Genomic DNA, 13,522 nt, shown 5'->3' on the forward strand with positions numbered 1-13,522 from the left:
GAGATTATAAAACCATTTAAAGCGAGTAATAAGGTTTTCAAAGACATAAGTGACTATAAATGGACTTTTCTTGTCAATGGATGGCTTCGGCTTTGCGTTTCTTGAGGTAAACATTTATTTATAACCTTTCTTAACCGAAAACATAAAAAAATTCAACTTAAAATCAATAATGAGGTTATAAAACCACTTAAAGGGAGTAATAAGGCAATCAAAGGCATAAGTGACTAGAAATAGACTTTTCTTGTCAATTGATGGCTTTGCCTTCACATTTCTCAAGGTAAACAATCAATTATAGTCTGTTTTTATGAGAAATGTAAAACAATTCAACTTAATATCAGTAATGAGATTATAAAACAATTTAACACAAGTAATAAGTCACTCGAAGGCATGAACAACTATATATGATATTTTCTTCTCAATTGATGGCTTTTGCTTCAAGTTCCCCAAGGCAAACATTTAATTACAGTCTGTTTTAACCAAAAATACAAAAAAAATTCAACATAAGACCAATAATGATATTATAAAATCATTTAAAACGAGTAATAAGCCTTTCGAAGGCATGAGTGACTATAAATAGACTTTTCTTATCAATAGATGGCTTTCGCTTCACGTTTCTTGAGGAAAACATTTATTTCTAACCTTTCTTAACCGAAAATGTAAAAAAATTAAACTTAAAATCAGTAATGAGATTATAAAATAATTTAACACAAGTAATAAGGCACTCGAAGGCATGAGTGACTATATATGAAACTTTCTTGTCAATTGATGGCTTTTGCTTCACGTTTCTCAAGGTAAACATTTATTTTCAACCTTTTATAACTAAAAACATAAAAACATTTAAATTAAAATTAATACTCTGATTATAAAACCACTTAAAGCGAGTAACAAGGCATTCAAAGGCATAAGTGACTATAAATGGACTTTTCTTGTACTTGGATGGCTTTAGCTTCGCGTTTCTCAAGGTAAACATTTATTTATAACTTTTCTTAACTGAAAACATAGAAAAATTCAACTTAAAATCAATAATGAGATTATAAAACCATTTAAAGCGAGTAATAAGGCTTTCAAAGGCATAGGTGACTATAAATAGACTTTTCTTGTCAATGGATGGCTTTTGCTTCACGTTTGTCGAGGTAAACATTCAATTATAATCTGTTTTATGAAAAATGTAAAAAAATTCAACTTAAAATCAGTAATGAGATTATAAAACCGTTTAAGGCACGTAATTAAGTTGTCAAAGGTATGAGTGACTATAAATGACCTTTTCTTATCAATGGATGGCTTTAGCTTCACGTTTCATGAGGTAAACATTTATTTATAACCTTTCTTAATCAAAAACGTAAACAAATTCAACTTAAAATCAATAACGAGATTATAAAACCATTTAAAGCGAGTAATAAGGCTTTCAAAGACATAGGTGATTATAAATGGACTTTTCTTCTCAATGGATGGCTTCAGCTTTGGGTTTCTTGAGGTAAACATTTATTTATAACCTTTCTTAACCGAAAACATAAAAAAATTCAACTTAAAATCAATAATGAGGTTATAAAACCACTTAAAGGGAGTAATAAGGCAATCAAAGGCATAGGTGACTAGAAATGGACTTTTCTTGTCAATTGATGGCTTTGCCTTCACATTTCTCAAGGTAAACAATCAATTATAGTCTGTTTTTATGAGAAATGTAAAACAATTCAACTTAATATCAGTAATGAGATTATAAAAAAATTTAACACAAGTAATAAGTCACTCGAAGGCATGAATAACTATATATGATATTTTCTTGTCAATGGATGGCTTTTGCTTCAAGTTCCCCAAGGCAAACATTTAATTACAGTATGTTTTAACCAAAAATACAAAAAAAATTCAACATAAGACCAATAATGATGTTATAAAATCATTTAAAGCGAGTAATAAGCCTTTCGAAGGCATGAGTGACTATAAATAGACTTTTCTTATCAATAGATGGCTTTCGCTTCACGTTTCTTGAGGAAAACATTTATTTCTAACCTTTCTTAACCGAAAATGTAAAAAAATTAAACTTAAAATCAGTAATGAGATTATAAAATAATTTAACACAAGTAATAAGGCACTCGAAGGCATGAGTGCTATATATGAAACTTTCCTGTCAATTGATGGCTTTTGCTTCACGTTTCTCAAGGTAAACATTTATTTTCAACCTTTTATAACTAAAAACATAAAAACATTTAAATTAAAATTAATACTATGATTATAAAACCACTTAAAGCGAGTAACAAGGCATTCAAAGGCATAAGTGACTATAAATGGACTTTTCTTGTACTTGGATGGCTTTAGCTTCGCATTTCTCAAGGTAAACATTTATTTATAACTTTTCTTAACTGAAAACATAGAAAAATTTAACTTAAAATCAATAATGAGATTATAAAACCATTTAAAGCGAGTAATAAGGCTTTCAAAGGCATAGGTGACTATAAATAGACTTTTCTTGTCAATGGATGGCTTTTGCTTCACGTTTCTCGAGGTAAACATTCAATTATAATCTGTTTTATGAAAAATGTAAAAAAATTCAACTTAAAATCAGTAATGAGATTATAAAACCGTTTAAGGCAAGTAATTAAGTTGTCAAAGGTATGAGTGACTATAAATGACCTTTTCTTATCAATGGAAGGCTTTAGCTTCACGTTTCATGAGGTAAACATTTATTTATAACCTTTCTTAATCAAAAACGTAAACAAATTCAACTTAAAATCAATAACGAGATTATAAAACCATTTAAAGCGAGTAATAAGGCTTTCAAAGGCATAGGTGATTATAAATGGACTTTTCTTCTCAATGGATGGCTTCGGCTTTGGGTTTCTTGAGGTAAACATTTATTTATAACCTTTCTTAACCAAAAACATAAAACAATTCAACTTAAAATCAATAATGAGATTATAAAACCACTTAAAGCGAGTAATAAGACTTTCAAAGGCATATGTGACTATAAATGGACTTTTCTTGTTAATGGATGGCTTTTGCTTCATGTTTCTCAAGGTAAATATTTATTTATAACCGTTCTTAACCGAAAACATAAAAAAATTCAACTTAAAATCAATAATGAGATTAGAAAACCATTTAAAGCGAGTAATAAGGCTTTCAAAGGCAAAGGTGACTATAAATGGACTTTTCTTGTCAATGGATGGCTTTTGCTTCAGGTTTCTCGAGGTAAACATTCAATTATAATCTTTTTTAAAAAAAAGTAAAAAATTCAATTTAAAATCAGTAATGAGATTATAAAACAATTTAACGCAAGTAATAAAGCATTTGAAGGCATGAGCGACTATATATGAAACTTTCTTGTCAATTGATGGCTTTTGCTTCAAGTTTCCCATGGAAATCATTTAATTACAATCTGTTTTAACCAAAAATGCAAAAACATTCGACATAAAACCAACAATGAGATTATAAAACCATTTAAAGCGAGTAATAAGCCTTTTGAAGGCATAAGTGACTATAAATAGACTTTTCTTGTCAATAGATGGCTTTTGCTTCACGTTTCTTGAGGCATACATTTATTTCTAACCTTTTAGAAAAAAAAATATAAAAAAAATTCAACTTAAAGTCAATAATGAGATTATAAAACCGTTTAAAGCAAGTAATAAAGCTGTCGAACGCATTGGTGACTATAAATGGACTTTCTTAATAATGGATGACTTTCGCTTCACGTTTCTCGAGGTAAACATTTATTTATAACCTTTCGTAACTAAAAACATAAAACAATTCAACTTAAAATCAATACTAAGATTATAAAACCACTTAAAGCGAGTATTAAGGCATTCAAAGGCATAGGTGACTATAAATGGACTTTACTTGTAAATGGAAGGCTTCTGCTTCACCTTTCTCAAGGTAAACATTTATCTATAACCGTTCTTAACTGAAAACATAGAGAAATTTAACTTGAAATCTATAGTGAGATTATAAAACCATTTAAAGAGAGTAATAAGGCTTTCAACGGCATAGGTGACTATAAATGGACTTTTATTGTTAATGGATGGCTTTTACTTTGTATTTCTTGAGGTAAACATTTATTTATAACCTTTCTCAATCGAAAATATAAAAAAATTCAACTTCAAATCAATAATGAGATTATAAAACCATTTAAAGTGAGTAATAAGGCTTTCAAAGGTATATGTGACTATAAATGGACTTTTCTTGTCAATGGATGGCTTTTGCTTCACGTTTCTCAATGTAAACATTTATTTATAACCTTTCTTAATCGAAAACATAAAAAAATTCAACTTAAAATTAATAATGAGATTCTAAAACCATTTAAAGCGAGTAATAAGGCTTTTAAAGGCATAAGTGACTATAAATGGACTTTTCTTTTCAGTGGATGGCTTTTGCTTCACGTTTCTTGAGGTAAACATTCGATTATAATCTGTTTTATGAAAAATGTAAAAAAATTAAAGTTAAAATCAGTAATGAGATTAGAAAACAATTTAACACAAGTAACAAGGTACTCGAAGGCATGAGCGACTATATATGAAACTTTCTTGTCAATTGATGGCTTTTGCTTAAAGTTTCCCCAGGCAATCATTTAATTACAATATGTTTTAACCAAAAATGCAAAAAAATTCAACATAAAACCAACAATGAGATTATAAAACCATCTGAAGCGAGTAATAAGGCTTTCGAAGGCATAGGTGACTATAAATGGACTTTTCTTGTCAATGGATGGCTTTTGCTTCGCGTTTCTCGAGGTAAACATTTATTTATAACCTTTCTTAATCGAAAACATAAAAATATTCAACTTAAAATCAATAATGAGATTATAAAACCATTTAAAGCTAGTGATAAGGCTTTTAAAGGCATAAGTGACTATAAATGGACTTTTCTTGTCAATGGATAGCTTTCGCTTTGAATTACTCAAGGTAAACATTTATTTATTACCTTTCTTAACCGAAAACATAAAAATATTCGACATAAAACCAATAATGAGATTATAAAACTATTTAAAGCGAGTAATAAGCCATTCGAAGGCATGAGTGACTATAAATAGACTTTTCTTGTTAATAGATGGCTTTTGCATCATGTTTCTCGAGGTAAATATTTATTTATAACCTTTCTTAACTAAAAACATAAAAAATTCAACTTAAAATCAATACTAAGATTATAAAACCATTTAGAGCGAGTATTAAGGCATTAAAAGGCATAGGTGACTATAAATGGACTTTACTTGTCAATGGAAGGCTTTCGCTTCGCGTTTCTCAAGGTAAACATTTATTTATAACCTTTCCTAACTGAAAACATAGAAAAATTCAATCTGAAATCTATAATGATATTATAAAACCATTTCAAGCGAGTAATAAAGCTTCCAAAGGCATAAGTGACTATAAATGGACTTTTCTTGTCAATTGATGGCTTTTGCTTCAAGTTTCTCAAGGCAAATATTTAATTACAATCTGTTTTAACCAAAAATGTAAAGAAATTCGACATAAAATCAATAATGAGATTATAAAACCATTTAAAGCGAGTAATAAGGCAGTCAAAGGCATAGGTGACTATAAATGGACTTTTCTTGTCAATGGATGGCTTTCGCTTCGCGTTTCTCAAGGTAAACATTTATTTATAGCCTTTCTTAACCGAAAACATAAAAAATTCAACTTAAAATCAATAATGAGATTATGGAACCATTTAAAGCGAGTAATAAGGTAATCAAAGGCATAGGTGACTATAAATGGACTTTTCTTGTCAATGGATGGCTTTCGCTTCGCGTTTCTCAAGGTAAACATTTATTTATAACCTTTCTTAACTGAAAACATAGAAAAATTCAATTTAAAATCAATAATGAGATTATAAAACCATTTAAAGTGAGTAATAAGGCTTTCAAAGGCATAGGTGACTATAAATAGACTTTTCTTGTCAATGGATGGCTTTTGCTTTGCATTTCTCGAGGTAAACATTTATTTATAGACATTTTTAATCGAAAACATAAAAAAATTCAACTTGACATTAATAATGAGATTATAAAACCACTTAAAGGGAGTAATAAGGCATTCAAAGGCATAGGTGACTATAAATAGACTTTTCTTGTCAATTGATGGCTTTTACTTCACGTTTCTCAAGGTAAACATTCAATTATAGTATGTTTTTATGAGAAATATAAAAAAATTCAACTTAAAATCAGTAATGAGATTATAAAATAATTTAACACAAGTAATAAGGCACTCGAAGGCATGAGCAACTATATATAAAATTTTCTTGTCAATTGATGGCTTTTGGTTCAATTTTCCCAAGGCAAACATTTAATTCTAATCTGTTTTAACCAAAAATGCAAAAAAATTCAACATAAAACGAATAATGAGATCATAAAATCATTTAAAGCGAGTAATAAGCCTTTTGAAGACATAAGTGACTATAATAGACTTTTCTTGTTAATAGATGGCTTTCGCTTCACGTTTCTCAAGATAAAAATTTATTTCTAACCTTTCTGAACCAAAAGTGTAAAAAAATTCAACTTAAAATCAATAATGAGATTATAAAACCATTTAAAGCGAGCAATAAGGCTTTCAAAGCTATGAGTGACTATAAATAGACTTTTCTTGTCAATGGCTGGCTTTCGCTTCATGTTTCTCTAGGTAAACATTCAATTATAAGTTGGTTTTCTAAAAAATGTAAAAAAATTTAACTTAAAATCTGTCACGACCCGGAACTCCCCATTGAGCCCGTGACAACCGTCGCGAAGCCTCAACAAACATTCTTCACCCCGAATGTCGATCGAAACCTCGCAAGGCTCTCGTATCAGCTTTCGCACTTTCCCGGTGAGCAATAGTTATCAAATAATCAAAATACGAAGGATTACAAATCATTTCCAAATCATAACATAACATTTTTTTTTTTGCTCACAGGAGCATTTTCGTCATTTTTGTCGAAAATCTTGAAACTTGCTAAAAATGTAGTAGGTAAGCTGAAAATATATATTTAATGATTTAAAAAAAATTAAGTATCTAAAACGTTCATTTGAAGTGAAAATTTGACTATTTGAATATAATAAAAATATTCAATAAAATAAACTATTTTCTTGTAAAATAATTTTCATAAAACTATCAATACATAATTCTTATAGCGTAAAAGATAATTATATTCATATATACTATAAAGCAAATAACCAAAGTATAAAATTTCTTTTACAGTGACACGCGGGCCCACATCTATCCAAAATTCATCGGAAGCTGGAAACCTACAGTTTTTACCGATTCGAGTCCAAATGAAGGTCCTTGTCAAAGTTAGCTAACTATGGAATTCCTCGAGCCTGAAATGTGAGGAAATGAGGGTGGTGAGATTATAAAATCCCAGTGAGTAAACAAATACCATCTAAACTATCTAAAGTCAAGTAAATGGAGACAATTAAAATAAATCATCATACTGTAATTTCATTACCTTTCAACTCATTTCAACCAAATAAAATCAATCCATAAAAATCGAGTAATCAACTTGGCTTATAAATTTCTTAAAACTTTGGCTCGTGCCAAAACTCATACTCGATGATACCTTGCGCAGGGCATCTAACCGAGTCCGCCAAGGCTGTTAAAATTTTGTATACACTTAAAATATATTTTAGTTTGAGAAAAATACAGTCGTTCCTTGGCGTTGGCTGAGTTCCCCTTCACGTGGTGGTTTGGCGTGAAGTGAACCCTAAGCTTTACCCCAAGAGATACCCTACGCGCCTCTCCGTTTGAGGTAATAATATAATGGAATTTACCGTGCCCCTCTAATAGGCTGGTCCACGGAACCCCCTCTGCAGTAAATAATTAATATATAATCCACCAATCAATAAAATTTATTCTAGCATGACATGGCAATTTATTACAACCTAGCCTCTCAAGGCTGAATACACAGTATAAATAATTCTAACACCAAAATCAGTTTAGCCATTCATGCTTATTTATTATCATAAGTCATTCAATTCAAAACCATAAATTTGCAACACAAACTAGCAGTCTCCAATTACTCTATTTTCAAAACGAATATTCGATTTTCCAGAAAATTTATAAAATCATTTTATAAAATTCAATTTCTCTTAAAACATAGCAATTTACCATTTAAACCCATTTTCCATAAAATCACACAGTTGTATAAAACTACTCTAGATAATTAAGACGATAATAAGTTCACTCACAGTTCTAGGAGTCGATGTACTCCTAATCCCAGTCTCCAAGCACAATTTTTGTACTTTTACCAGTGTACTTTGCTCACCACCTATCCACAATGTACAATACATAATTCACCACATCAATGCTTGACCATTATAAAATCAATTCAGGCTCGGTATATATGCGTGATATGATATACAACTTCTCCGACTACCGCTTAAATGCGGTGCTGACCTAATTCGGCCTATTATCTCCAATTTAACTCCAAATCAATTCTTCTCACTTTCTACACTCCAATTATACTTAAATTACCTTAGTGACTGTGAATGAGATTCAATTTATCAGTCTCGATAGCAAATTACGAAAATACCCCTAGTGGGTAAAAATTCATATTTTTGCTCTGAAAATTCTCATTATTTTTCTAGGCTCATAATTCATCATTTCTTAACCATTTCTCCTAGAATGAAAATCAAATTCATCCTCACTCAACACATGGTAAATTCAGCCATTAAGGGTTGTGGGAGAAAATAAATTCTTTTCTTGTTGTTCTGTTTCTAAATATGCTAAACTAACTTAAAACACTAACATAGTCTAAAATCAAATTAATCTAACAATTTTCTCTCTCCTAACCCATTTTTCAGAATTGAATTCATCATAATAACTCAATATTCAACCATGAAAATCAAGAACAAAAGCATGGGTAAGCTAGGTATCAAGGAGAACTAAAGAAATTCTAACTTACCTAGCTTGTTTCCTTGATTTCTTCACTTTTTCTTTGAATTTTCACCTAGGTTTTCTTATTTTTCCCTTTGTTCTTCCTCTCTTTCTCTCTCTTCCTTACTTGGCCGGCCATATGAAGAAAATAGGCTGATTTTATGCCTTTTTAAAAAGAAACAATAAAATAATAAAGGTATGACACATGTCATTTTCTTATTGGTCCATTTTTAAAATTTTAAAATTTTAATCCTTTTTATCTCCACCACACAATTTGTCAATGGTCAAAATGAGGATAAAGGAAGATCATGTGCTGGAAAAATGTCCTGGTGGTGGAAAATTACAATTTTGCCCCTGGAGTGGCAAAATTACCATTTTACCCTTTTACTCTAAATTATACCGAAATTAAAATTTCACTTCTAAACCTCAAATCTTACTCAAATAAGTCAAATTATACTCCAATAAGTCAAATGGGGCCAAAAAAATCTTTTCTGAAAGTCCCATTTTGTCCCCAAGTGGCAAATGACCATTTTACCCCTAGATAGCGAAAATTTCGGTTTGACTCCAAATTGATCCTCGAACTTCGAATCACCATATTAAACCATTCTAGGACTTTAAAATTCTTAATTTCATCATAAATTTTCTATTTGATCTAGTTCGAGGCTTAAATCATCTTTATTGTACCTCTAGGTACAATATCGACTTTTGTAAATTTTCAGGACTCTCCTAGCATGCAAACATGCTACCCATCACATGTATGTCATGATATATATTTTTATAGAGTCGGGCTTGTCATCTTCTCCCCCACTTGGATCAACTATATGATCCTTCTTCTTGATTGACTTCGACATCCGGCTAAATATTAATATTTTAATATTATTTTATTCTAAAAATTTTATCTTGTCTCCTTGGTACTCAAAATACCTTATTATGCCTCACTTGACTTCCAAATCGCCTTTCATCTCACAAATTCTCCTCCGATAAAATTATTATTATTTTATTGTTATTTTCTTATTTACGAAATATTTTATCCTAAACTACTCCTTTCGTCTCTTATCACTTCTAAACATTTTAATTGACCTCAATTTGCATTCGATCAACTTTATTTATCACCATATCAAAATATGGGGTATTTTAAAATCAGTAGTGAGATTATAGAACAATTTAACACAAGTAATAAGGCACTCAAGGGCATGAGCGACTATATATGAAACCTTCTTGTCAATTGATGGCTTTCGCTTCAAGTTTCCCAGGGCAAACATTTAATTACAATTTTTTTTAACCAGAAATGCCAAAAAATTCAACATAAAACCAACAATAAGATCATAAAACCATTGAAAGCGAGTAATAAGCCTTTTGAAGGCATGGGTGACTATAAATAGACTTTTCTTGTCAATAGATGGCTTTCACTTTACGTTTCTCGAGGTAAACATTTATTTCTAACCTTTCTGAAAACAAATTGTAAAAAAATTCAACTTAAAATCAGTAATGAGATTAGAAAACAGTTTAAAGCAAGTAATTAAGCTATCGAAGGTATGAGTGACTATAAATGACCTTTCTTGTCAATGGATGGCTTTCGCTTCACGTTTCTCGAGGTAAACATTAATTTATAACCTTTCTTAATCAAAAATGTAAAAAAATTCAACTTAAAATCAATAATGAAATTATAAAACCGTTTAAAGCATGTAATAAAGCTGTCGAAGGCATGAGTAACTATAAATAGACCTTTCTTGTCAATGGATTACTTTCGCTTTGAGTTTCTCAAGGTAAACATTTATTTATAACCTTTCTTAACTAAAAACATGAAAAAATTCAACTTAACATGAATACTAAGATTATAAAACCACTTAAAGCGAGTAATAAGGCATTCAAAGGCATAAGTGACTATAAATAGACTTTTCTTGTCAATGGATGGCTTTGGCTTTGCGTTTCTTGAGGTAAACTTTTATTTATAACCTTTCTTAACCAAAAACATAAAAAAATTCAACTTAAAATCAATAATGAGATTATAAAACCATTTAAAGCGAGTAATAAGACTTTCAAAGGTATAGGTGACTATAAATGGATTTTTCTTGTCAATGGATGGATTTGGCTTTGCGTTTCTCAAGGTAAACATTGATTTATAACCTTTCTTAATCGAAAACATAAAAAAAATCAACTTAAAATCAATAATGAGATTATAAAACCATTTAAAGCGAGTAATAAGGCTTTCAAATGTATATGTGACTATAAATGGACTTTTCTTGTCAATGGATGGCTTTTGCTTCACGTTTCTCAATGTAAACATTTATTTATAACCTATCTTAACCGAAAATATAAAAAAATTCAACTTAAAATCAATAATGAGATTATAAAACCGTTTAAAGCGAGTAATAAGGCTTTTAAAGGCATAGGTCACCATAAATGGACTTTTCTTGTCAATGGATGGCTTTTGCTTCACGTTTCTTGAGGTCAACATTCAATTATAATCTGTTTTATGAAAAATATAAAAAAATTCAACTTAAAATCAGAAATGAGATTATAAAACAATTTAACACAAGTAATAAGGTACTCGAATGCATGAGCGACTATATATGAAACTTTCTTGTCAATTGATGGCTTTTGCTTCAAGTTTCCCATGACAATCATTTAATTACAATATGTTTTAACCAAAAATGCAAAAAAAATTGACATAAAACTAATAATGAGATTATAAAACCATTTAAAGCGAGTAATAAGCCTTTTAAAGGCTTGAGTGACTATAAATAGACTTTTCTTGTCAACAGATGGCTTTCACTTCACATTTCTCAAGCCAAACATTTATTTCTAACCTTTTTAGAAAAACATGTAAAAAAATTCAACTTAAAATCAATAATGAGATTATAAAACCGTTTAAAGCTGTCAAAGATATGAGTGACTATAAATAAACTTTTCTTGTCAATGGATGGCTTTGGCTTTGCGTTTCTTGAGGTAAACATTTATTTATAACCTTTCTTAACCGAAAACATAAAAAAATTCAACTTAAAATCAATAATGAGATTATAAAACCACTAAAAGCGAGTAATAAGGCTTTGAAAGGCATATGTGACTATAAATGGACTTCTCTTATCAATGGATGGCTTTTGCTTTGAGTTTCTCGAGGTAAACATTTATTTATAACCTTTCTTAATCGAAAACATAAAAAAATTCAACTTAAAATCAATAATGAGATTATAAAACCATTTAAAGCGAGTAATAAGGCTTTCAAATGTATATGTGACTATAAATGGACTTTTCTTGTTAATGGATGGCTTTTGCTTCACGTTTCTCAATGTAAACATTTATTTATAACCTATCTTAACCGAAAACATAAAAAATTCAACTTAAAATCAATAATGAGATTATAAAACCATTTAAAGCGAGTAATAAGGCTTTTAAAGGCATAGGTCACCATAAATGGACTTTTCTTGTCAATGGATGGCTTTTGCTTCACGTTTCTTGAGGTCAACATTCAATTATAATCTGTTTTATGAAAAATGTAAAAAAATTCAACTTAAAATCAGTAATGAGATTCTAAAACAATTTAACACAAGTAATAAGGTACTCGAAGGCATGAGCGACTATATATGAAACTTTCTTGTCAATTGATGGCTTTTGCTTCAAGTTTCCCATGGCAATCATTTAATTACAATATGTTTTAACCAAAAATGCAAAAAAATTCGACATAAAACTAATAATGAGATTATAAAACCATTTAAAGCGAGTAATAAGCCTTTTAAAGGCATGAGTGACTATAAATAGACTTTTCTTGTCAATAGATGGCTTTCACTTCACATTTCTCGAGCCAAACATTTATTTCTAACCTTTTCAGAAAAACATGTAAAAAAATTCAACTTGAAATCAATAATGAGAATATAAAACTGTTTAAAGCTGTCGAAGATATGGGTGACTATAAATGGACTTTTCTTGTCAATGGATGGCTTTGGCTTTGCGTTTCTTGAGGTAAACATTTATTTATAACCTTTCCTAACCGAAAACATAAAAAAATTCAACTTAAAATCAATAATGAGATTATAAAATCACTAAAAGCGAGTAATAAGGCTTTCAAAGGCATATCTGACTATAAATGGACTTTTCTTGTCAATGGATGGCTTTTCCTTCATGTTTCTCGAGGTAAATATTTATTTATAACCTTTCTTAACCGAAAACATAAAACAATTCAACTTAAAATCAATAATGAGATTATAAAACCATTTAAAGCGAGTAATAAGGCTTTCAAAGGCATATGTGACTATAAATGGACTTTTCTTATCAATGGATGGCTTTGGCTTTGTGTTTCTCGAGGTAAACATTTATTTATAACCTTTCGTAATCGAAAACATAAAAAAATTCAACTTAAAATCAATAATGAGATTATAAAACCATTTAAAGCGAGTAATAAGGCTTTCAAATGTATATGTGACTATAAATGGACTTTTCTTGTCAATGGATGGCTTTTGCTTCACGTTTCTCTATGTAAACATTTATTTATAACCTATCTTAACCAAAAACATAAAAAAATTCAACTTAAAATCAATAATGAGATTATAAAACCATTTAAAGCGAGTAATAAGGCTTTTAAAGGCATAGGTCACTATAAATGGACTTTTCTTGTCAATGGATGGCTTTTGCTTCACGTTTCTTGAGGTCAACATTCAATTATAATCTGTTTTATGAAAAATGTAAAAAAATTCAACTTA

Source organism: Theobroma cacao, chromosome 4 (genome assembly GCF_053813885.1).
Source record: "Theobroma cacao isolate CCN51 chromosome 4, ASM5381388v1, whole genome shotgun sequence".
In the NCBI taxonomy this organism is placed as follows: Eukaryota; Viridiplantae; Streptophyta; class Magnoliopsida; order Malvales; family Malvaceae; genus Theobroma; species Theobroma cacao.